Source organism: Capra hircus, chromosome 2 (genome assembly GCF_001704415.2).
Source record: "Capra hircus breed San Clemente chromosome 2, ASM170441v1, whole genome shotgun sequence".
NCBI lineage: Eukaryota > Metazoa > Chordata > Mammalia > Artiodactyla > Bovidae > Capra > Capra hircus.
Genome location: NC_030809.1, coordinates 80,442,339 through 80,468,761, shown reverse-complemented (window position 1 = coordinate 80,468,761; position 26,423 = coordinate 80,442,339). Strand labels below are relative to the sequence as shown.

The following is a 26,423-nucleotide window of genomic DNA, read 5'->3' as shown; positions in this document are numbered from 1 at the left end:
CTGATCTAACAATTCTAGCTTATCTACTATTCTCCAAATATAATTGGGTTATTTTAGTTTCCCCCCCCCCTTATATTTAACATTATCTGAGATCAGAAATACAATTTAAGGAATTATATGTACAGTTCTTTTATCATTTATTCTTACTTCAATCTTTATTTCTTTATAATCAGAATTTGCAGTCAAATCTCCTTATTTACCAACACAAGCCATTCACACATCCAATATATATCATGATGGAGTGAATAATTCTAAGTTCTCCCAACTCAAGATACACAGTCCAATTTATCCAATATTTAAAAAGTGACTGTGAGACAGCTTTATAACATTTTATTTAATTCTTTATTAAAATATGAATTTCATTAGAGAAAATTAAAATATCTCTCTTGGTGCAGTTTGAGATGCCTTTAAGAATTCTAATCTGGCATAAAACAGAAGCTGGACTTAAACTCATTTTCTGCTAGGATTCATCAAATCTATAAAATTTATATAAAAGAAATGTAGAACATTGAAACCATTGAATAAAGACTTTTCACATTTGTATAGTGAATATTTAAAAAATCTAGCATTTGTCACAATTTTATCTAGTTGTTAACAGTAAAGAAAGCAACTTACAGCAAGAAAAATTCACTGCCTATAACATTTATAATTAATTCAAATTTATACATTCACAAAACTTTTAATTTATTTATGCACTAAGTTTCTCAGCACAAGAAAAAGAGTAGGCATTTCTGAATTTGCTCACTTGTTTTTCTTTTAACAAATATTTATAACTCTTCTAGTTAGATGAAGCAATCTTGTTTTTGTTTTCACTATTTTTCTATCAACACTAAGCTAATGGATTATTCTTCTTGATAAGCTAACCACAAAGGATTGGGAGATTTTTCTAAACAAGTAATGATACATATAGAGGAAATGAATCACTACTAACCATTGTAGGGCTCTTGGCCAAAATTTCTAATTAAATTATTTTCTATTAACCTAGTATAAGGACCCTTGACATAGATCTCTAGTGTTAGAAAAGGCACTACCAGTTGATCTGACTTGGCACTTAATTTGTATTCCTGTCTTGAATTATTTCATAAGGTATCCTGATTATAAGAATCTCACCTCTTTCCACTATCATATTATTGCAGACACTGTAGGTCCCTACATGTCCCTTTGCCGTTTCACTTCAAAGAGCAATGGCCCAACTTTTAATAATCAGCACTTGTAGTTTTTTGCCAGGGGCCTCCACTCAGAGTTCCAACTCCCTTGCTGCCTGGTGATAGGTCAGACATTGCAGGGAATTAAGCCTTAAAGCACTAACCTCAACCATAACAGATGGGAGGTACTATATAAATATTCCAGCTCCCTTTCTGAACTGAGATAGCTCTGAGGTGTGTTTTTTATCCCAGTTTCTGAAGTTTCTTCAGTAGGAGTCAACCCTAGTCACCTCCCATGGGAGCTGGCTTCACAGTACACCCCTCAGGGGCTACCTTCCTTTGCTTGTTCACTTCTCCATCCTCCTACTGGTGTTTTCCTTTCATTCCTTCCTGGTACCCTAATCCTCGACCTAGGGTTTGTGTCTGGGAAACTAAAAATAAGATACACCTACCAGAATGCATTAAAAAGATGCTAACACTGTGCACACCTCAGAGTATTATACTACTATTATGATATTGGGAGGAAAAGAAAACCTATATAGTTCCTATCAAATATAATCACTTACTTATACCTTCCAGATTTCGAATCACTTAAACGAAACACTTTGTTGTACTATTTTTCAAACATTATGCAAAATGTCATATTAGCCTTTCAGTTTCAGTTCATTTCAGTCGCTCAGTTGTGTCTGACTCTTTGCGATCCCATGAATCTCAGCACACCCTGTCTCCCTGTCCATCACCAACTCCCAGAGTTCACTCAGAATCACATCCATTGAGTCAGTGATGCCATCCAGCCATCTCATCCTCGGTCATCCCCTTCTCCTCCTGCCCCCAATCCCTCCCAGCATCAGAGTCTTTTCCAATGAGTCAACTCTTCACATAAGGTGGCCAAAGTACTGGAGTTTCAGCTTTAGCAACATTCCTTCCAAAGAATCCCAGGGTTGATCTCCTTCAGAATGGACTGGTTGGATCTCCTTGCAATCCAAGGGACTCTCAAGAGTCTTCTCCAACACCACAGTTCAAATGCATCAATTCTTCGGGACTCAGCCTTCTTCACAGTCCAACTCTCACATCCATATATGACTACTGGAAAAACCATAGCCTTGACTAGATGGACCTTTTTTGGCAAAGTAATGTTTCTGCTTTTCAATATGCTATCTAGATTGGTCATAACTTTTCTTCCAAGGAGTAAGAGTCTTTTAATTTCATGGATGCAATCACCATCTGCAGTGATTTTGGAGCCCCCAAAAATAAAGTCTGACACTGTTTCCCCATGTATTTCCCATGAAGTGATGGGACCAGATGCCATGATCTTCATTTTCTGGATCTTGAGCTTTAAGCTAACTTTTTCACTCTCCACTTTCACTTTCATCAAGAGGCTTTTTAGTTCTTCTTCACTTTCTGCCATAAGGGTGGTGTCGTCTACATATCTGAGGTTATTGATATTTCTCCTGGCAATCTTGATTCCAGCTTGTGTTTCTTCCAGTCCAGCATTTCTCATGATGTACTCTGCGAATAAGTTAAACAAGCAGGGTGACAATATACAGCCTTGACATACTCCTTTTCCTCTTTGGAACCAGTCTGTTGTTCCATGTCTAGTTCTAACTGTTGCTTCCTGACCTGCATACAGATTTCTCAAGAGGTAGGTCAGGTGGTCTGGTATTCCTATCTCTTTCAGAATTTTTCACAGTTTATTATGATCCACACAGTCAAAGGCTTTGGCATAGTCAATAAAGCAGAAATAGATGTTTTTCTGGAACTCTCTTGCTTTTTCCATGATCCAGCAGATGTTGGCAATTTGGTCTCTGGTTCCTCTGCCTTTTCTAAAACCAGCTTGAACATCTGGAAGTTCACGGTTCACGTATTGCTGAAGCCTGGCTTGGAGAATTTTGAGCATGACTTTACTAGCATGTGAGATGAGTGCAATTGTGTGGTAGTTTGAGCATTCTTTGGCATTGCCTTTCTTTGGGATTGAAATGAAAACTGACCTTTTCCAGTCCTCTGGCCACTGCTGAGTTTTCCAAATTTGCTGGCATATTGAGTGCAGCACTTTCACAGCATCATCTTTTGGGATTTCAAATAGCTCAATAGGAATTCCATCACCTCCACTAACTTTGTTCGTAGTGATGCTTTCTAAGGCCCACTTGATTTCACATTCCAGGATGTCTGGCTCTAGATGAGTGATCACATCATCATGATTATCTGGGTCATGAAGATCTTTTCTGTACAGTTTTTCTGTGTATTCTTGCCACCTCTTCTTAATATCTTCTGCTTCTGATAGGTCCATACCATTTCTGTCCTTTATTGAGCCCATCTTTGCATGAAATGCTCCCTTGGTATCTCTAATTTTCTTGAAGAGATCTCTAGTCTTTCCCATTCTGTTCTTTTCCTCTCAGTGAACTAGATTACAAAAGAATATATTAACTAAGTATTGGGATTACATGATTTTTAGCTGAGTAGTAAAGGAGTAGAATTTGGTAGTGAAATGAAGGAGGCTAACACAGTAAGAAAGATATTCAGAGGGATTCAAATCACAGAAAAAAATCCTATGCATTGAGCCTCCAGATAGAGCAGCCCACTATGCCTGAAGGATTGCTGTGAATATTGGTGCTGCTATTAGTGTTCAATTTGGATTATAATGGATTTCAGACTCTACAAGACTGCACCTCTTTCTAAGGATATCCACATGTTGAGAGACTGTTGCCAGGTAGTCGCTTAAAATATTCAGAGGTTTCATGTGACTCTATTTTCTCTGAAACTGTCTGTAAAAGTCACAGAAAAGCTTTACAAGACTGATAAAGGTATAACGTGTGTGACTTTTGTTTGTTTTCTTTTTTAAGATCTAGACAAATCCTTTTATCTTGTCTCAGAGGACTCTGCATTCAACTAGCTATGGCCCTTGGGTATTGTCTTCTAACATAAAATGCCAAGGCAAAGCATGACAACCCTAGTCATTTTGACATTGATTTTATAGGACCAATACGTTAATTTATTTATTTATTTTTTTACTTGGACACCAGAGAGTTGCTTTCTCTGACAGTATCTGAAACAAGTACTGAGACCATACTTCTATTCACCTTGCCCTTTCTAGCAGTACCTGTCATAGAGTCTCCACAGAGTAGGCACTCAGTAATGCTGCCAACTGACAGAGGCAAAATGACCGTAATCTTCCTATGGCTTATGACCTCCTGAAAGAAATGTAAGTCACTTTCATTTCACATAATACAAAGCTGCTTGTGAGCACTGAAGGAAGAAAGTTTTGTAGCAGCTAAGTTTCAAGTGTATTTCTCTAGAAATATCCTGGTCTGGAGTCCTCATTTTCAAGAATATTTTTTTTTTTTAATTGCCTTGTGAACAATATATTTTTCTTAACATTTTATTTTCCTCTTTATTATTTAGAATGGTTTCAAAAGATTCTTCTTTGTGGAAATGAGAGCACTTCAGCAATTTCCACAGGACTGTATAAGGATTTCTGTTTGCATGTGGAAAAATTCTAATGTCCCACCCAAAGCCAAAGTCCCTGCTCAGTAGAATAGGCATGTGGAAAGAAAATGCCTTCTTCCCTCCTTGCTCCACCAGAAAGCAATTTGTTGGACTAAAAATATAGCAAGACTTAGAAAACTAAGGTGTAAGTCTACCTCTTATCCACATTATGTACTTTTGGTCAAATTATTTTATCTCTTTGAACTTCAGTTTCCAAAGAATAATATCTGTCAGCAAATACATGTTGCAAGGGTTAAAAAAAGGCATATGTGAGAACATTTTCAGTGTCTTATCCATTATGGTAGCTCTGTGAACAGGACTGGTATGTGAAGTTCCGTGGGCTCAAGTCCTTCTCTGGGCTTTGCATAACTTCTAGCTCATCCTAATCTTCCTGGCAGACACCTAGTCTCTCTTTATGTCATCATTCAAGCCTCACATTGTTATGTTTTCCTGGAATCCCCCTGGCAGATTTAGGCATCTTCATCTCCCCTTGAGAGCCCTGCTCATCTTGAGTGCTCATTGTTTGTTTGCATCAATGATTTCCTCCAGCTCTCTGAACTCTTTGATAGCAGGAACTGTGTCTTTTTATCCATCTGGCTCTGGTTCATTATACATTGCTGTCCCCTAGTATGTACTGTATGAATATCTGGTGGTTGAATATACATCAAGCAGGTGAATAAAAATGACTAAAAATGTTTATAAACTGTACACCGAAATCATCATTCATCATTACATAGATGGGATATGAACCCTTTTAGAAAGTCTAACTTGAATGGTGAAATTTTTCCTTCTATAGAATTTCTTGGTAGAATGGCCAAGTTGTCCCTTTTTGGTTTGTTTTTGGTGTCTGATAAGCTGACCTAGAGATGGAAAGAAAGTGAGAACCAGAATGACTACAAGTCAGAAGTAATGAACATCACCCTATTCTATGTCCTGTGTACCAGCAGAAAGCATGACACTGAATAAATGCTAAATAATATTTTTAAATGAATTGGTATCAGTCTTCTTTGTGACTCTGAGTAAATGCTACATTATATTTTAAAATCAATAAACTTCAGTCTATTTACAAGAACTGAAATTTTGGAGAGAATAGTCTAGTTATTTCGGAGAAGGCAATGGCAACCCACTCCAGAACTCTTGCCTGGAAAATCCAATGGATGGAGGAACCTGGTGGGCTGCAGTCTGTGGGATCCGAAAGAGTTGGACACGATTGAACGACTTCACTTTCACTTTTCACTTTCATGCATTGGAGAAGGAAATGACAACCCACTCCAGTGTTCTTGCCTGGAGAATCCCAGGGACGGGGGAGCCTGGTAGGCTGCTGTCTATGGGGTTGCACAGTCGGACACGAATGAAGCAACTTAGCAGCAGCAGCAGCAGCAGCAGTCTGGTTATTTAGATGCTTTTTTTTTTTTTTTAACATAATGTTTCTCTGAAATTCAGGTTGACAAATCTGCATTTCTGCCACCACAAGCCTGCATTTATCCTCAGTGGTATATAAGCGGTTGCTTATTTTCTGTAAACACTAGTAATATCTTTAGACCACTTCAGTAACTACCAGTAAGTCCCTTCTCATTTCCATACATACTATGTATCATTGGCAGCATCAGACCCATCAGAGTGCAGAGCAATAAGCAATATTCTGTTGATTGATACTTTTGATAACACCCTGCTGTTTATTGAAAGAACTTTCATTGATTGACTACTCCAGGTGTTTTTTGATGAAAAGATGGATTAAATAGGAGGGTTGGCTCACTGTTGGGTCCTTTTCATTGGGCTAGGTAGTATGAAATCCTTACATGACCTACTTATTTGTATAGACTTTTTCCTACTACTGCTTTTCTTTGATTTTTAAGACAATTTCTATACATATAAACGTTTATTTATGTGTAATGTATATTTGGCTATGGGCAAATGAGCTACTTCCCAAGTAGTTCAGTGGGAAAGAAACTGTCTGCCAATGTTGGAGCTGTAGGAGATACAGATTCAATCCCTGAGTTAGGAAGATCCTCTGGAGAAGGAAATGGCAACCTACTTCAGTATTCTTGCTTGGATAATCTCACGGACAGAGGAGACTGGTAGGCTACAGTCCCTGGGGTCGCAAAGAGCCAGACACAACTGAGCATGCACACATATTTGGTTATAGATAAATGTAGATTCATAAAATTATCTACATATATATAATACTATACAATAATCCTCAAATTTCCTTTTCTTATAAAAAGTCCTGACTGAATTAGAGCAACACTAATGGCCTTCTAAAAAAAAGATTAATTACCTATTTGAAAACCGTATCACATTTTGAGGTACAAGGCATTAGGGCTTTGATGTATGAATTGAGGGGGAAGGTATAAGATTCAGGCCATAAGAGGTTATATAAGGGATTGTCACATTTCTTAGGAAGTACATGTAGAAGTGAAACATGATATCTGCAATTTATTTCAAATGGTATAGCAGGAAAAAAGTACTACATGTCTATGTGTGTGTATGTTTATTACACAGATTCACACATACATACACATACATTTTCTCTCCGCCTCTGTGTCTCTTTCCTCTCTCTCTCTCTCTCTACTTTCTAGCTCATCCTCCCTTCTCTCTAAGGACAACATTTTAACAATTGATGAATCTGCATAAAAAGGTAATCTTTTACCTTAAAATTTAAGAATTTTCAAAATAAGAATTGGAGGGGGACAAGAAATATAAGACATGATTCTATCCTGTAAGAATCTTACAGTCTGGTTAAGAAAAGGAAGGGATATGTAGATGAGTCTCAAATAAAATGGTAAATGCTGAGATAATAGGTGCAGATTACACAAAGGAAAAGGAGGAAAAGGAATCTTTTATTCACTCTCCTCCTTTATCTGAGAACAGAGCTAATTACAGAGAAATTAAACTGTAACAACCAAATACGATAATGTGGCAGAAATTTAGCATTTCTATGTGTTCATTACCAACATTTTCCATTTTATATATGTGATCAGTACACTAAGAGTACATCATGAGAAACGCTGGGCTGGAGGAAGCAGAAGCTGGAATCAAGATTGCCGGGAGAATATCAATAACTTCAGATATGCAGATGACACCACCCTTATGGCAGAAAGTGAAGAAGAACTAAAGAGACTGTTGATGAAAGTGAAAGAGGAGAGTGACAAATTTGGCTTAAAGCTCAACATTCAGAAAACTAAGATCATGGCATCTGGTCCCATCACTTCATGGGAAATACATGGGGAAACAGTGGAAACAGTGTCAGACTTTATTTTGGGGGGCTCTAAAATCACTGCAAATGGTGATTGCAGCCATGAGATTAAAAACGCTTACTCCTTGGAAGAAAAGTTATGACCAATCTAGATAGCATATTCAAAAGCAGAGACATTAGTTTGCCAACAAAGGTCCATTTAGTCAAGGCTATGGTTTTTCCAGTGGTCAGGTATGGATGTGAGAGTTGGACTGTGAAGAAAGCTGATTGCCAAAGAATTGATGCTTTTGAACTGTGGTGTTGAAGACTCTTGAAAGTCCCTTGGACTGCAAGGAGACCCAACCAGTCCATTCTAAAGGAGATCAGCCCTGGGTGTTCTTTGGAAGGATGATGCTAAAGCTGAAACTCCAATACTTTGGCCACCTCATGCGAAGAGTTGACTCATTGGAAAAGACTCTGATGCTGAGAGGGATTGGGGGCAGGAGGAAAAGGGGATGACAGAGGATGAGATGGCTGGATGGCATCACTGACTCGATGGACGTGAGTCTGAGTGAACTCCGGGAGTTGGTGATGGACAGGGAGGCCTGGCGTGCTGCGATTCATGGGGTCACAAAGAGTTGGACATGACTGAGCGACTGAACTGAATTAGACAAATTCAGAAAAGGCTAATATTTACTGGGGCTACTGCTGCAGCAGGAGCAAGCAAAATCAAGAAACACGTTTTCTTGCTTGTTCACTGATGTAGGGATGATTGGCTCCTTATATGGGATGAGGGTAGGAGTTGGTCTCGGGTTCGGGTTGGCAGGGTGGCTTAGGTGAGCTACCCACCCCCTAGATGGTGCTGTGTGTTTTTTTTTTATCTTTTTGTATCTTGTCATAATTTGCCCAACTGCACATGTATGCAGTTATTTTTAGTCCCTTATAGTTTCTTTGTATTTTGCTTCTTAGGAGACATTTGTCTAACTGGGAGCACTGCAGCAAAGGGTCCAGGTCCCAGCCTTCTTATAAGGGTTATCATCTTTATTTACAAATATAGGAAAAGCAATGAATCATGCACTTTGATCAATTAATCTTTCACAGTCTCTCAGCACATTAAGGCTCTACCTACACTTATTTCAATGATCCAAATACCCTGTAGAAACTAAAAAAATGCCATTGTTATTCCTGTTACTTGTTTATCAGACAAAACTATTTTATATACTATAGAGACAACTGATTTTTTTTTTGCTAAAGCTTTTACCTTCTATTTGGAAAAGCCAGGTAGAAAGTCTAAATGCCATTTTTTATATTAATATTTATAAGTGATAGTTAAAAATTCACACAATAAAAGGAATATCAGTTCAGTTCAGTTCAGTCGCTCAGTCACGTCCGACTCTTTGTGACCCCATGAATCACAGCACGCCAGGCCTCCCTGTCCATCACCATCTCCCGGAGTTCACTCAAACTCACGTCCATCGAGTCCGTGATGCCATCCAGCCATCTCGATTTTTTAAGCTTAAAAAAAGAGAGAGAGAACTGGAAAACACTGGAAGGAAATTGAGCACAGCACATGTCCATAATCGAAGAGATCTGAAATTTTATACCAAATCTTGTAATTACTTATCTGTATATCATCCTGGGCAAAATCACTTTATCTCTCCAGGTCTTATAATTTAATAATCCTACTGTTCAAGGTGGAGAAAACATAATTCCATTAGGGTAGTACAGATACAACATTAACTCAGAGTTTATTTTTATTTGGTACAATTAACCACTGCATTTTTAACTTTATTTTATTTTTTTGATAGCATCACTTGAAGTAAATTTTTGTTAACCATTCCTCATTTCTGGTTATCAGACCCAGTACTTAACATAATAGTTTGAAAGTGGCCTTTGAGAAGGCCACTTCTCACATTCCCTATGAGGAGTTTAAGGTCATGTTTGAGCAAAGAGAGAATGCTTCTTTCTTTATGGTTGCTTCATTACTTTTCTCCCTCTCTCTCTCCTCCATACCTTCTATCTTTATCACTATCTCTATTCATCTCCCTCTCTCCTGACAAGCTTTTTCTGCTGCACTCATACATTCCTTAAGCATAGCTAACCAGTTCCCTGAATGTATCTGTCATTCAAGCCAGAAGTCACTATGAGCTTTCTGTGTCATATTTTAAAAATAAAATCAGAAAACCTGATTCCCTCACAACCAGTTTTTTGGATATCCAATGGCTAGCTAACCACCACTGGTCTAAAACAGGGAAAGGAATCAGGATTAGGAAGGACTACAGTGTAAAGGAAATTGGGCTATAGGAGCTAAATCTTGTGGGGTAGGACTTCTTCCTTGAAGAAAACAGAAGAAAAAAAAAATCATGGACTTATTTAAACATTCCAAACTAAGTTTCCTAATCATAACATTCTGTATTTTACAAAGAGTATCAGTGCATCAATGTCAGAGGCCAGGTTCATGATGGACAATACAGTTTATTTAGGATATCCTGGTTACTGGCCAGTTGGATATTAAGTCATAAAGCCTTAAGTTAGCTCATTAGATTACTGAATCATTTTCATTCAGCTGCACACCTTTCATCTTTCTTTTATTAATATTTGAAAACACTTTTGCCTCACAATTTAATTTCTAAAGATGTAAAACCCTATTTTAGTGACTATGAAAAACTGTTATTTGGATAATTTACTTTATGGAATACAGATCTTCCTGGACTTATAATGGGGTTATTTCACAATATCCATCAGAAATGCATTTAATATTGCTATCCTACCAAGCATCATAGCTTAGCCTAGCCTACCTTTAACAGTCTCTGAACTCTTTATTAGCCTAGAGTTGGGCAAAATCATCTAACACAAAGTCTTTTTGAAATGAAGGGTTGAATATCTTATGTGATTTATTGAACACTATATAAAAGTGCAATACAGAATGGCTAGATGGGTACAGAATGGCTAGATGGGTACAGAATGGCTGTAAGTGTATTGGTCATTTCCTCTTGTGCTCATGTGTTTGACTGGGGATATGACTGACGCCAGTGCCCAGCATCATTTGAGAGTCAGTGTCACATACTGCTAGCCCAAGAAAAGATTAAAACTCAAATTTTGAAGTACATTAGCTCCCCCACCCACCCACCCCTGCCCCCAGGCTCACACACACACTTATCTACAAAGGATACATTCTAAGATCCCTGCTGCTTCTACTGCTAAGTTGCGTCAGTCGTGTATGACTCTGTGCGACCCCATAGATGGCAGCCCACCAGGCTCCCCCATCCCTGGGATTCTCCAGGCAAGAACACTGGAGTGGGTTGCCATGTCCTTCTCCAATGCATGAAAGTGAAGAATGAAAGTGAAGTCGCTCAGTCGTGTCCGACCCTCAGCGACCCCATGGACTACAGCCCACCAGGCTCCTCCGTCCATGGGATTTTCCAGGCAAGAGTACTGGAGTGGGGTGCCACTGAATGATTAAACCTGGGGATGGTACTGAGCCCTTTATGTACTCTTTTACTGTCCTGATGAGTGGGTAGCATACCCAGCATGGAGTGCTAACAAACAGATGATTCACCTCCCGAGTGGGACAGAGCAAAGCAGTGTGAGGTTTTATTAGTGAAGTCACTCAGTCATGTCCTACTCTTTGTGACCCCGTGGACTGTAGCCTACCAGGCTCCTCTGTCCATGGGATTTTCCAGGCAATAGTACTGGAGTAGATTGCCATTACTAAAAATGGTTCATCATTTAAAGCTTATGAATTATTTCTGAAATTTTCAATTTAATATTTTTGAACCACAAGTGACTATGGTAGCTGAAACCTCACAAAATGAAACCATGGATAAGGTGGGGATACTGTATGGCTTCTAGTCACTGATTATCACTTTCATAGTATTGAATAGTCAAAAAATCATAAGCTGAACCATAATAATTCAGAGATTATCTATATGCATATATATATATATTTGAAAGTTTTATTGGAAGATGGAGATTGCATTTATTCATAATGGCATATAAACTTTGTTATTCTACTTATGCTGTTTTCTGTGCAAAGCAAAACAAAGTTCAGGAGCTTTCATCGAGGAAATTAATCATGTATGGATGTGAGAGTTGGACTATAAAGAAAGCTAGGTGCCAAAGAATTGATGCTTTTGAACTGTGCTGTTGGAGAAGACTCTTGAGAGTCCCCTGGACTGCAAGGAGTTCCAACCAGTCCATCCTAAAGGAAATCAGTCTGGAATGTGCAATGGAAGGACTGATGTTGAAGCTGAAACTCCAGTACTTTGGCCACCTGATGCGAAGACCTGACTCATTTGAAAAGACCCTGATGCTGAGAAAGATTGAAGGCAGGAGAAGGAGATGAGAGAGGGCCAGATAGTTGGATGGCATCACTGACTCAGTAGACATGAGTCTGAGTAAACTCTAGGAGTTGGTGATGGACAGGGAGGCCTGGCGTGCTGCATTCCATGGGGTCGCGAAGAGTCAGACATGACTGAGCAACTGAACTGAACTGAACTTAACTGATCAAGGAAATTATATATATTGTAATCTTAGACTTCTGAATTTGCCAAGTATTGCTAAAAACCATTGATTAATCAAATAACTTTTCCTTTCATTTAAATAAAATAAAATTAATTTGTGGTAGTTGCATATATCTTTTTAAAATTTCCAACTTTCCTAAGTAATAATTTCATAATACATTTGTTGTCTGTGGAATATTTTACTTCTTTTTCCTGTAGTTTTGATAGGTGTTTCAATTGTTATTTGTCCTAACTGTGAGTATTTATCACATTAAAATTTTCCAGTTATAAATGTTAGAAAACTCCGTTCACTCAGCTTAAGCAGATAAAATGAAATTTAATGGCTCAGATTTCTGAATACACAAGTGGTGCTTCCTATGGTGTAGCAGGATTTAGGGTTCTAAAATATGTCCTCAGGACCTCTGTTTTCTTCATTTGGTTTACTGAACAAATCTGGTTCATTGATACTCTAATTTCCAGTTAGTTGAACTATTAATATCTATTAAATATTTTAAATTCACATTTAATGGTGGACTATTCTCCTAAATAGTTTTTATGCACTCTGTCAAAGTTTCAAAAGAAAAAAAAAATGAACCAGTAGGATTTATAAAAATGTATATATATATATATTTTTTTTTCTTAAGGAATTGACATATACGGATGTAGGGGCTAGCTAGTTAGATGAAAAAGCTTAGGGCAGACAGTCAGGAAGGCAGCCTGGAAATCTTGATGCTACAGTCTACATTTAAAATTTCTTCAGGGAAGCTTTTGTTCTGCTTTAAACTTTTCAATTGATTAAATCAAGCCCATCCAAATTATTGAGGATAATCTTAGATGATAATTATATATACAAAACATCTTCTTAGTAACAGCTGAATTGGTGTTTGATTGAACTGGAGACTATAGCCTGTTAAATTGGTATGTAAAGTTGAATATTATATATACTGATTTAGAAGAAAAAATGTCATGAAGGTTGAGCAGCAGACAATAACCTAGGAAACTTTCTAATACAAGATATACCTAATTTGTTCTCTTTGAAAAACTAATTGGCCTCCATGTTAGAAATGACTAAATTGAGAAAAGATTACCGTGATTGAATAGCGTGTATGGCTGTGTTTAGTTGTTTAGTTGTTTCTGACTCTTTGTGATCCTTTAGATTAGACTGCCAAGTGCCTCTGTCCATGGGGATTTTCAGACAAGAATACTGAAGTGGGTTGCCATTTCCTTCTCCAGTGAATTGAACCTGAGTTTTCTGTCTCCTTCATTGCAGGCAGATTCTTTACCTTCTGAGCCATTGGGGAATCCCCTTGAATAGCCTACTGTTTTTAATTCTTTGAGTATGACACTAATAAGAATTTGTTAGTAGACATTGATTCTATCAATTAACAATCTGCAATTACCCAAGCTGATCATCTCTGAGTATTTCTTCATAAGTTATGATGCATATTTATCTTCAATAATCTTGTTCCCCATTCCCTCTAGAAGTAGAGATTAGATATTTTAGAATCCCCTGTTTTATTCCCAGAATCTTGAGCTCAGGAGATAACAAATGAGTACATCTAGGAAGAAATAATCAATAAGGATGAGGAAGGAAAGCTGAATAAAAATATTTTGCCATTGTTACTAATGTTATAGTGAATAACTTAGTGCATGTATTGTCTCTTATTTGTGAAGATTCATCTTCAAGATGAATTTCTGGAACAAATATTGTTGGATGAAAGAGATTTTACGTGCATATTTAATTTTGTTAGGTACTCCCCAAATTCCCACCACAGTGATTGCAGAAGACGGAGATTTCAGCAAGATATCTAGATGCTTATTGTGTACAATAAAACTTGAAAATCACTGTTTAGAACATGGATATTTACCTTTGGGAATATTAACTTTTTGTCCAAAAACACCCGTAGGAATACATATCTGCTGGCCTACTTGTCAATTTTCACAGCCTGCAAAACTAGCTATGGATGGAGCCCCTAAAGGTCATCCTGGTCAAGAAACCCTAGTCTAGTCTAGAAGCATCTAGCAGTTATCACAATCCCTGTTTTCCCAGGGGCTTTGGGCTTCCCTTGTGGCTCACCTGGTAAAGAAAGTGAAGTGAAGTCACTCAGTCGTGTCCGACTCTTTGAGAACCCGTGAACTGTAGCCTACCAGGCTCCTCCCTCCATGGGATTCTCCAGGCAAGAATACTGGAGTGGGTTACCATTTCCTTCTCCAGGGGATCTTCCCAACCCAGGGATCAAATCCAGGTCTCCCACATTGGAGGCAGACGCTTTAGCTTCTGAGCCACCAGGGAGCTGGTGGAAGCCATCAGGAAGCAATTCAGGAGACCTGTGTTCGATCCCTGGTTTGGAAAGATCCCCTGGAGAAGGGAAAGGCCACCCAGGGAAAGGCCAGTATTCTGGCCTGGAGAAGTCCATGGACTGCATAGTCCATGTGGTCGCAAAGATTCAGACGTGACTGAGCATCTTTCACTTTCACTTTCCCTCATAGATCATTTGGTAAAGAATCTGCCTGCAGTGTAGGAGACCCAGGTTCAATCTGAGTCAAGAAGATCCCCTGGAGAAGGAAATTACAAACTACCCCAGAGCAAGAACAGTCCTTTTCCATAATCAGCTTCCTTTAGCCTCTGAAGTCTTAGCCACACTTAGTCTACACTTGATCCTGCATTTCAATTTAAAACTAAACCAAGGCATTTGAGTCATGTCACTTATAAAGAAGTTCTTTTACAGGATGTTGGCCTTATTTTTCCAAGTATATATCTGCTTTTCACAGCTAGGAAAGTGAATTTCAAAGAAATCTTTAGTTTCTACATTGTGATTTTATCTCTGTAACCATATGATTTTATCATCATTGCAATATTATCACACATTTTATTCCAACAGCAGACTAAGAGATGCATACAAATATAAACAATAAATAATATATTAAAAATTACTATGCTGCAGTTAAGCTTCATTTTCACCTTGCTGCTTTTTCCTCCATTTAGTAAGAATTTAAAATAGAAATTGACAGTTCGGCTAACTGGTAATTAGCATAGCAGTGAACCAGATTTGTTCAGCGGTCCACAACTTCATGGATACTTACCTTAGCTGCTTCTGAGACAGCCATCTATGTTATTTCATCTCAGAAAAATGCCTTTATAAACCAGTAGGACACCCTAAGTGTGGAAATTAGGTTATACATCTCTGCATATTTCAAAGAACAACTTTTTGCATCCAATATATTACTGCAAATATTCTACTATTCCACATGAATCAAGTGTATTGAGCATGAGCTTCTGAGTGACATCCTGCATTCTGACCCCTGAAGAAGACCTGAGATAGTGTTGCCCTTGGTCATGGAAAGTAATATGCCCAAATTGTAAAATCCTTTCCTCATATTAAATTCAATGACACCTTGCAATCTTATGCCTGGCAGATTTCCTGAGAAAAATCTGAAGGCTCAGTATATTCCATAAATATATTTTGTGAAATTTATTATAGAGCTAGAATGCTCCTCTCTAATCACCCTTGTTTTCACCGAATTAAACTGTCAAGTCCTGTCGATATAGACCCCAAAATACTCCTTGAAATTTCTCTCTTCTTTCCCATTTACCCCTGTGCTAATGCTTATCTACCATACCGGTATCTCCTTATCTAATCTTCTAACATTTTGAGTCCATCTTCCTCACAGGGGACAGTATAGTCTTCAAATTCATGTTGATTATGTAAATATCCAACTTTAAAGTAAACAAAGAAACAAAACTTTGCTATATTCTGGAAGTAGATGGTCTAAACCCCTTAGAGATACATGCAAATGTTGTTATAATCTGGTATCTACAGGTAGGTGGAAATTCATATTGAGATTTCATTAAAACTGAAAATTGGCCAGATAAAGGAATACCAGACCTTACCATTATCTAATATCACTACTCCCTACAAGTTCTCTAAACAGAATTTTGTACAAAAGAGGGCAAAGCAATAAAACTGAGGCCAAGCAATAATTTATTATTAACTAATGATTTAGGAGCAAAGAATTCCAATGGGCTATGCTGGATAATGTGGAAAACCAACTTATTTTCATACCCTACAATGGCCTTATCCATATTTTTTGCCCTTTTAACATGCTTTTAAGTCTGAGTTTAGATTTTCTTTTCTATTATGAGGGGATGAATTCAGAGCTTATATAGATATATGTAGAGAGACAGAGAAACAATATAGGCAGATACATGGTTCAGTCGTGAGTGTATAGTCCTGAATAAAGCAGATATAGTCTTTTTCCTCTTGGAGACTGTAATCTACTTAGTAAACAGATCTTAAACTAACCATTGTATGTGTGTGTGTATGTGTGTTTGTGTGTATCTGTTTTATGCAATTAAGTAAGAAAGGATGTGTTAAAAATACAGAATGCCATGAGAGTTTATCAGGCAGACCTAACTGATACGCGAAAAACAGGAAAGGTCTTTCACAGAAATTGACATTTGAGTTAAAAGCTAAAGCCAATTTTGGAATAGTGTGGTAGAAATTATTTTCCAGACTTGGAGACAGGATACGTCCCATGGAGAAAAGAAGAAATGGAGAAAGGAAGAAATTGTGTATATTGTTTAATGAACTGAAAGATGGCCAAGTTATTTGAATTATATAGAAGAATATTATTCAGTTCAGTTCAGTCGCTCAGTCGTGTCCAACTCTTTGCGACCCCATGAATCACAGCACACCGGGTCTCCCTGTCCCTCACCAACTCCTGGAGTTCACTCAGACTCACGTCCATCGAGTCAGTGATGCCATCCAGCCATCTCATCCTCTGACGTCCCCTTCTCCTCCTGCCCCCAATCCCTCCCAGCATCAGAGTCTTTTCCAGTGAGTCAACTCTTCGCATGAGGTGGCCAAAGTACTGGAGTTTCAGCTTTAGCATCATTCCTTTCAAAGAAATTCCAGGGCTGATCTCCTTCAGAATGGATTAGTTAGATGTAGCTATTAAAACTGAGAAAGTGTTATCTCCAGACAGCTGGAGAGATAGGTAGAGACTAAATTATCTGACTGTTTGGGGCAATGTTGAGAATATGAAGTTTTATTCTGATTGTTATCAACAGTTGTAGGATAATTTTAATAATACATAATTTAACTTGAGGATGGGTGCTGTCATTGATACAGTCTATTAATGAGACTCCTGAAAAAACATGAAATGTTACAAGATAAGAAGAGAGTAGTATTCTGGAGTTAGTATTCGAGGAGGCACTGAGTTTAGATCTACTCCTGAGGTTCTTATAAGAAGCCCACATTTTCTGTGACTGCTGGTAAAGGATGAGCTCAAGAGATGCTAAATTTCAGTAAAGGCAAAAAGGTGGAGTTATTCAAAGTTTAGTCTTAGGATATTGGGGATTTTGTGATCATAGGAGATTCAGATGGCAGGTCAGAAGTGTTTGGGTAGGAAGAGAGGATGTTGTATCTGTGGACAGATGTTCGGCTGCCCTGTACTTTAGGCAGAGACCTGTGTAAATAAGGGTGAGGATATTAAAAACTTACATCTGGAATATAGATGAGTTTATAAGGTTTCAATTACAGCTTGAGGAAAATGGCTGCCTGAAAGTCAAAATGTTAGGCCAAGTACGTCATTATTTTTAGGCGATTAGATGTGGTAGTTCCAGTTTAAGTGTAGTCATGTGTGGGTGGTAGATATGAATGAATAAATATAAGCCAAGTCTCAGGCAATGCTAACCCAGGGAAATAGTGTTAGTTACTTATCACATTGTGTCCCCATCTGTGTTAAGCATTGATGAAATAGCTATGTAATAAAGATAAATAGAAATAATAATCGGGGCTTCAGAATCTGCCTGCAACGCAGGAGACCCAGATATGTGGTTTGATCCCTGGGTTGGAAAGATCCCCTGGAAGAGGAAATGGCAACCCAGTCCAGTAGTCTTGACTGGAGAATCCCATTGGAGTTGCAAAAAGTCAGAGATGACTGAATGACTAAACAAAAACAATAATAATAATATTAATATGCAAATATTTTTACTTTTCTTTTTTTTTCCTCTCTTTGTTTACAGTGGGAAGCTTATTAGTTGCTGAATTAGCTTCTAGCTCTCAGAATATGGAAAGATGAAAAACAAATGGGAATTAAAGCTTAACAGATAAATTTACTTGAAATAAAAAAAATGAGTTAAAGGCAGAGTTAGCATAGGATGGAAATTGATAAGAGTTCATGTTTGAATTTGTGAAAGCATTTAGAGAGCTTGGAATTGGGAAGAACATTTGAAAATCTGTTGATATGTCCTGAGTAATATATTGAGTTTTAAAAAATGAAGAAAGATGATTAAAAAAATATTATTCATTATTAATATCTTTCTTTTCTGTTTTCATGGGAGATTACAGAAAAAATTCAGATGCTTTCTATTTATATATCTGTATATATTTATGCCATGTTGGGATTACATGAGGGTTACATATGAACATGGTAAAATGATTCCTTTACATAGAATTAGTATTTCAATATGTTTTTCCTGCTTTATTGACTATGCCAAAGCCTTTTAACTCTGAGGATCACAATAAACTGCGGAAAATTCTGAAAGAGATGGGAATACCAGACCACCTGACCTGCCTCTTGAGAAATCTGTATGCAGGTCAGGAAGCAACAGTTAGAACTGGACATGGAACAACAGACTGGTTCCAAATAGGAAAAGGAGTACGTCAAGGCTGTATATTATCACCCTGCTTATTTAACTTATATGCAGAGTATATCATGGGAAACGCTGGACTGGAAGAAACACAAGCTGGAGTCAAGATTGCTGGGAGAAATATCAATAACCTCATTTATGCAGATGACACTACCCTTATGGCAGAAAGTGAAGAGGAACTAAAAAGCCTCTTGAGGAAAGTGAAAGAGGAGCGTTAAAAAGTTGGCTGAAAGCTCAACATTCAAAAAACGAAGATCATGGTATCTGGTCCCATCACTTCATGGGAAATAGACGGGGAAACAGTGGAAACAGTGTCAGACTTTATTTTTTTGAGCTCCAAAATCACTGCAGATGGTAATTGCATCCATGAAATTAAAAGACGCTTACTCCTTGGAAGAAAAGTTATGCCCAACGTAGATAGCATATTCAAAAGCAGAGACATTACTTTGCCGACTAAGGTCCATCTAGTCAAGGCTATGGTTTTCCCTGTGGTCATGTATGGATGTGAGAGTTGGACTGTGAAGAAGGCTGAGCACCGAAGAATTGATGCTTTTGAAGTGTGGTGTTGGAGAAGTCTCTTGAGAGTCCCTTGGACTGCAAGGAGATCCAACCAGTCCATTCTGAAGGAGATCAACCCTGGAATTTCTTTGGAAGGAATGATGCTAAAGCTGAAACTCCAGTACTTTGGCCACCTCATGCGAAGAGTTAACTCATTGGAAAAGACTCTGATGCTGAGAGGGATTGGGGGCAGGAGAAGGGGATGACAGAGGATGAGATTGCTGGATGGCATCATTGACTCGATGGACATGAGTCTGAGTGAACTCCGGGAGTTGGTGAGGGACAGGGAGGCCTGGCGTGCTGCGATTCATGGGGTCGCAAAGAGTCAGACATGACTGAGCAACTGAACTGAACTGAAGGTGGTATAAGTTTTGATTGTTCAAAATCTTTAATACAAGAGTTATCTGAATCTTTAATATAAGATGTTAAACAATGTAGTGTTTTACTTATCACACATTAGCTTCCAAAGTACAGAAACACCCCACCAAAGCCACTCAAATGTATACAAATTTCCAAGAGGCTGTGGTAACTCCCATGTGTTTACCTACCTGAGGACAGGAAATTAAAACAGACTCCTAGAGATTTTCTTGCCCAAATACTGCATGGCTCCTTCTATCCTGTTTCTATCTCATGACCCCTCTATATCTATGAACATGCTCTGGTTTTCCTCCTCTCTGTACCCACCCCACTTCACCCCACTCCACCCTCCACCCATGTTGGCGCAGCTGCCCACTAGGTGAGCTCCATACCATTTGGCATGGATTCATGAGAGAAAGGGTCTTAGTGATTCAGCTTAGCCTATAATTTTATTTTGCTTGCATCAAATCTCCCCAAGGTGGTGGTAGGGGCATGGGGAAGGGATAATACTGCCGCATAGGGATACCACTCTCAGGAACACTAACTGAGTAGGGCAGATTCAGGTAAATGAGGATGTTAATTGACTAAGCCATGTTGATTGATATATCTAATTCATTAACACTTCCAGCAGAATTATTAGTGGGAGTATTTCCAGAATATAGAGTAGCCAGCTGTATGTCAAGTTTAATTTCTATGTGTTTATGTATGAACTGAAAACGAAATTCAAGAGAGATTTTTCAAACAATGAAAGCAAAAACCTCAACCAAGTAAAAATCAATAAATCACTGTCTTGAACAATCTTGGCTAGACAGAGAAAATAGTTTATGTATCTTCTATATCCCTTAAGTAGCACGAGCTAATAGAAATTGAATTTAAACCTGTTACTCTGAAGACTCATTACTCTTTAATATTCACAATTGCATTTTAGAATTACAATTATAAATATTTAATATTTTAACTTTAATTCAGAGTATACTTTAATTACTCCCTATAATGTAGAAAATCACTTTCTTGTTCAATTTCTGTAAACACAAAGGAAGAAAAATAAAGTATTAATATTGATGCTTTTTGGATAACATAGTTATTTTTAAAATAAGATCAAAACCTGATGCTTCTAATGTAATTGTTGTTAAGAAAAATACATATATTTTTCCTGAAATGTGAAGATATGAACTTCCCTAACACCTGATTATAAACATGGAGAATGTGTTAGGCCCTTATCAGAACAATGATTTTTCTTCTAAATTTAGCAATATATGGCTTTTGAGTTTTATGCTTCATTCCCTTCTTATTTATTTCTTAACCAAAATCTTGTTGTATAACCTCATTTTTAAACAGTTAAATGAATGATAGATAATTACATTGTGAGAACTCTGAAATTTCTAAATTCCATCTTTAAGCTATAACCAAAATGTTAGCAGTAAGAATGATGACACAAAGCCAGAGTGGACTATACAGTTAAAGGGAAATGGAAGGGGACTTCCCCAGTGGTCCAGGGGGCTAAGACCCTATGCTCCCAATGCAGGGTACCAGGTTTGATCCCTGGTCAGGGAACTAGTTTCTGCATGCCACAACTAAGATTGAGCACAGCCAAATGAATGAATGAATACTTAAGAAAAGGTTGCAGCTTTATTAAAAAAAAAAAAAAAAAGATGCAGATAGGACTCTGGTATGTTTAAATTACCCTTTGTCATTTTGGACAAAGTACAAAAATATGGAAGAATTACTTAAAGCAGATATCACTTGAAAAACTAAACCTATTTTTATCAGTTAAAGGAAAAAAAAAAAGCACATGTTTTAAGACGTCAGTATGTATAACAGTTGCTTTGCTTTAAAACATAAGGATGATTGGGGCCATAACTCTGTAAGCACAGTGCTCTGTCACTGTCGGTCAGTGCTCCCTTTGTGACTTTTGATTTATGTCTGGCAAGTTTACCAACAATACTCAAAGTTTCTTACTATCCCCAACTGTATAAAATACTTATATAGTAAGATAGGGCTAGTCATGTAATCAACAGGACATGAGATAAAACCAGTTTCCCATATGAAATGAGATAGGGAAGCCAATATGACAAATTCCTATCTACTCCAGCTGTCAAGTTACGATTAAGGAGTTGGATGAATAATTAAAAGTTTGAGAGACATTTTCCTTTCCTTTATGAACGAATAGTTAAGCATACATTAGAGACAGTAGTTGGGATGTTGTTTCACTTTAATTTTTGTGTTAGTGTAAATTGAATAAAATGGCATTCAAAAAGGAAGTTAAGAACTAGAGAATAGAAATCTCAATTTAATTTCTTCTACTTTCTCGAGAATAAAGAAATAATTGATATAGGGTCTATAGGAAAGAACAGGGCAATAGGAAATGTCAGTATTGTAATCCCAAGAGAATAAAGTATAGGACAAATTTGGGAACGATCTCCACCAGCCTCCATGAGTTTCATATGCAGACAGCTACCAAGGCAGCTCCTTGGCTGCCAAGCAGCAGAGGATGCTTGGTTCTTGTGAGAGGAGATGCTGAAAGGATGACTGAAAACCCTGGGAACTAAGAGTTAAGTGTTCAGAAAACACTGAATAAGATGGGATAAAGGAGATTTCAAACCACCAACTGTGCTTCATTTTAGGGAATTTATTGAATAGAGCATAGGCTTACCATTGGTTTCTAAACCCAGAGGCATAAATAATAATATATAAAGCTATTACATTTCAGTTCAAAAAGCATAAAGTAATCTAATTATGAGAAAAATTAGGCAAACTCAAGATAGGGATATTGGAGATTTCTGTGGTGGTCCAGTGGTTAAGACTTTGCTTTCCAATACAGGGGATGTGTGTTGGATCCCTGCTCAAGGGGCTAAGATCCCCACATGCCTTATAGCCAAAAAACCAAAACATAAAACGGAAGCAATATTGAATCAAATTCAATAAAGTCTTTAAAAATGGTCCACATCAAAAAAATTTTTTAATAGATTTATTCTTCAAAACAACTCATGTTTATACTTTAGAAATAACAAAAAAAAATGCAAGGCTAAATAACTATTCAAAATTAAAGGAGTCTAGAGAGAAGGACTGATGCTGAAGCTTAAACTCCAATACTTTGGCCACCTCATGTGAAGAGTTGACTCATGGGAAAAGACCCTGATGCTGGGAGGGGTTGGGGGCAGGAGGAGAAGGGGACGACAGAGGATGAGATGGCTGGAAGGCATCACTGACTCAATGGACATGAGTTTGAGTGAACTCTGGGAGTTGGTGATGGACGGGGAGGCCTGACATGCTGCAATTCATGGCATCGCAAAGAATCGGACACAACTGAGCAACTGAACTGCTGAACTGAGAGAGAAAAGACAATTAAGTGAAGTATATAATTTTGGATTGGACCCTAAATTATAGAAAAAAAGAAATTTTTACTGTATAGAACATTATTGCTCAACAGGCTATATTTGAATAAAATCTACCTATTGTAGCAGTGTTAAAAAAGAGAATGTCTTGGTACTTAGGAGATGCACACTGAAGTCTTAGTTGAGGAGGGTCATCATTTCTGCAATTTAGTGTCAAATGGTTCAGCTGGTACTAAAAATGTCCAGAGGAACAAAAGTTGAAAAACTGGTGAATCTAGGTGAAAGGTATACACATTTATTCTACAATCTTTTCTGTAAGTTTGAAATTATTTCAAAATAGTGCATTAAAAACAAAAGGTAAGACAAATATGTTTGTTATGGCTCTGACAAGCTGTCCATGTGGACTTGGAATCTATTTCATCTGTAAAATAGAAATAATCTGACCTTTCTATCTCACAAACATTTATTAAGATCAGTGAGATAATGGGATTCATTCTTTATAAGAGAGAAAAGAGTGATTTTATCAAACCCTAGCTATACTTTATCATGAATGAAATTTAGTTATGTTTCAGACAATTAAAACTATAGCTTCTGTTTATAATTATAATAGTCATACATCAATTAAACAATGCCTTTCAAATGAATCTTTTCTCTGTAACAGTAGGAGATAATTTTAAACTAAAATTAAACTGTACTAAAACAAACAAAGAAACATCTACAGTCATAATGATAGCCATAATCATGTGACTATGGATATTTATTGCTTGCAGATTTATGTTCTTAGTGCTGCTATCCTGGGGAACAGTTTCATTTCTTGAATTTCAATTATAAGTGAATTGAGCTTATCATAGTATTCTCAAAGCTGGGAAAATTGAATTTGATGGAAAGACCTTCTTTTATATCACCACTCAGTGCTGTTCTGCTTTGTGCTGGAAGTACAATGACAAATTCTTCGCTGTTTCTTCTAGCTCAATGCTATTTCACATACCCAAAGTCCTCTTGTTCTTTTGGCTTTATGTTTTCATTAAGACAGCAACATTTTGATGAATCATATATTTATACTTTTCTTTCACACTTTTCTTAAGCTTATTCAGAGTTGCCTCAACCAGTTTTATTATGTCCTGCAATTAAGATAAGAATCACTTGAATCACCCCTGCAATAATAGGTTAGTCTTTGGAAGGAATGATGCTAAAGCTGAAACTCCAGTACTTTGGCCACCTCATGAGAAGAGTTGACTCATTAGAAAAGACTCTGATGTTGGGAGGAATTGGGGGCAGGAGGAGATGGGGATGACAGAGGATGAGATAGCTGGATGGCATCACTGACTCAATGGACGTGAGTCTGAGTGAACTCCAGGAGTTAGTGATAGACAGGAAGGCCTGGCGTGCTGTGATTCATGGAGTCGCAAAGAGTTGGACACGACTGAGCGACTGAACTGAACTGAACTGAACTGATCACTGAAAATCTTCTTGGACAAATTATTTACATTTTCCCAACCTCCTTTATTATCATCAGGTTCATTTTTCCTCTATAACTAAACTATTTTTTTCAGACAGAAGTACCAAAAGTCACTGGTATTCTAACAAATACCAAACTCAATGACATCTTCTAAATTTGTATTCTTTTTTTTTTTTTAAATCTTTTTTTGTTTTGTGAAGTGACTGTCGCTCAATCATGTTCGACTCTGTGCAACCCCATGGACTATACAGTCCATGGGATTCTCCAGGCCAGAATGCTGGAGTGGATAGCCATTCCCTTCTCTAAGGGTTTCTTCCCAAACCAGGGATCAAATCCAGGTCTCCTGCACTGCAGGCAGATTCTTTACCAGCTGAGCCACCAGGGACACCTGACTGACCCAGCCAGCCACTCCTTTATCAGGGAACTTTTCTCCCTTAAGCCTCTATAAGAGTCTGTGTTTTTGATCAGGCTTTCCTGGTGGCTCAGATGGTAAAGCCTAAGCCTACAATGCGGAGACCTGGGTTCGATCTCTGGGTCGGGAAGATCCTTTGGAGAAGGAAATGACAATCCACTCCAGTACTCTTACCTGGAAAATCCTATGGATGGAGGAGCCTGGTAGGCTACAGTCTACGGGGTCATAAAGAGTTGGACATGACTGAGCGACTTCACTTTCTTTCTTTCTCTAATCTTATTTGCTCTTCTTTCTTCAAAAATATGCCTGCAGGCTTCTTGTCTTGGCATTCTTTTCCTTTTGTCTTTTAAGGATCACATCTAATTAAGTCACCTCAGGGTGACTTGAGAGAAGTTCTAATCTCGAGACTCATCTTTCCTATTCAGCCTCATGTAGATAGTTGGAACCCCCTCCTTCATGTCACTATACATAGTCTATATACAACGTGCTAAACACAATGGGCCAAAGCCTCCAGCTCTCTGTGCCAAAGCCGAGCTATCTGCATACCAGCATCTATCTGGTCTATGAAATGGACCAGTTGGAAAAGAAAACTATGAAAGGACAGATGTTTTTGGTATGTGGTGAGAAAGAGAGTTTTTATGATAAGAACAGTGGACAGTGTTCTATAGTAAGAAAGAGGTAAACTGGTAATCTTAATAGTAACTTAATTTGAGATGACCGTGAACAAATTGATTAAGAAGTGAAGAAAGAAAAGATGAAAGATGGAAGCAGGAAGAGACTGTGGTAAAGATGAGAGAGAGGGGGAGAGAGAGGAAGGAAAGTAACTAATGGGCCATCATAGGTGTAGAAGTTTGAGTAATTAGCATGACAATAAAATGTACTATATGCCCTTTTATTTCTTCTTTACCGGAATAGAAATCTCTTCACCTGAATGGAATGTCACTTGAAAAACATTTTTTAACTTATCGTGATTTTTTTTTTCCAGGAGAAATTAGGATGAAACATTTTATTTTATAAATTATCGTGATAAATTGATCTTTCAACATATTTGGGGGAATATATACTCATAATAAAATCTGGCTCACACTACACATGCATTAATGTTTAAAAATTAGTCACAGCTTCCCATAGCAAAAGAGCTTAATTAAAGCCTAAATAATATTCCTTAGTATTGAAAGATACCCCCATACTGTGAGCTGATGCAATAGTGTTGAGACAGGTAACTAAAAACTAATTCACCAAGTTTGCAAAATTGAATATTCTATACTCTAGGTAATCTTAATATTGCTCAGTCACTGGAAATAAGATTATTCTGGAGATGGTTTTTAAATGAAGGCAAGAT

General features: G+C 37.6%; 1 protein-coding gene across 1 annotated transcript in view; it reads left to right on the top strand.

Moving 5' to 3' along the window:
* Positions 1-26,423, top strand: part of LRP1B (LDL receptor related protein 1B) — a 2,198,408-nt gene that overhangs the window by 1,175,019 nt on the left and 996,966 nt on the right.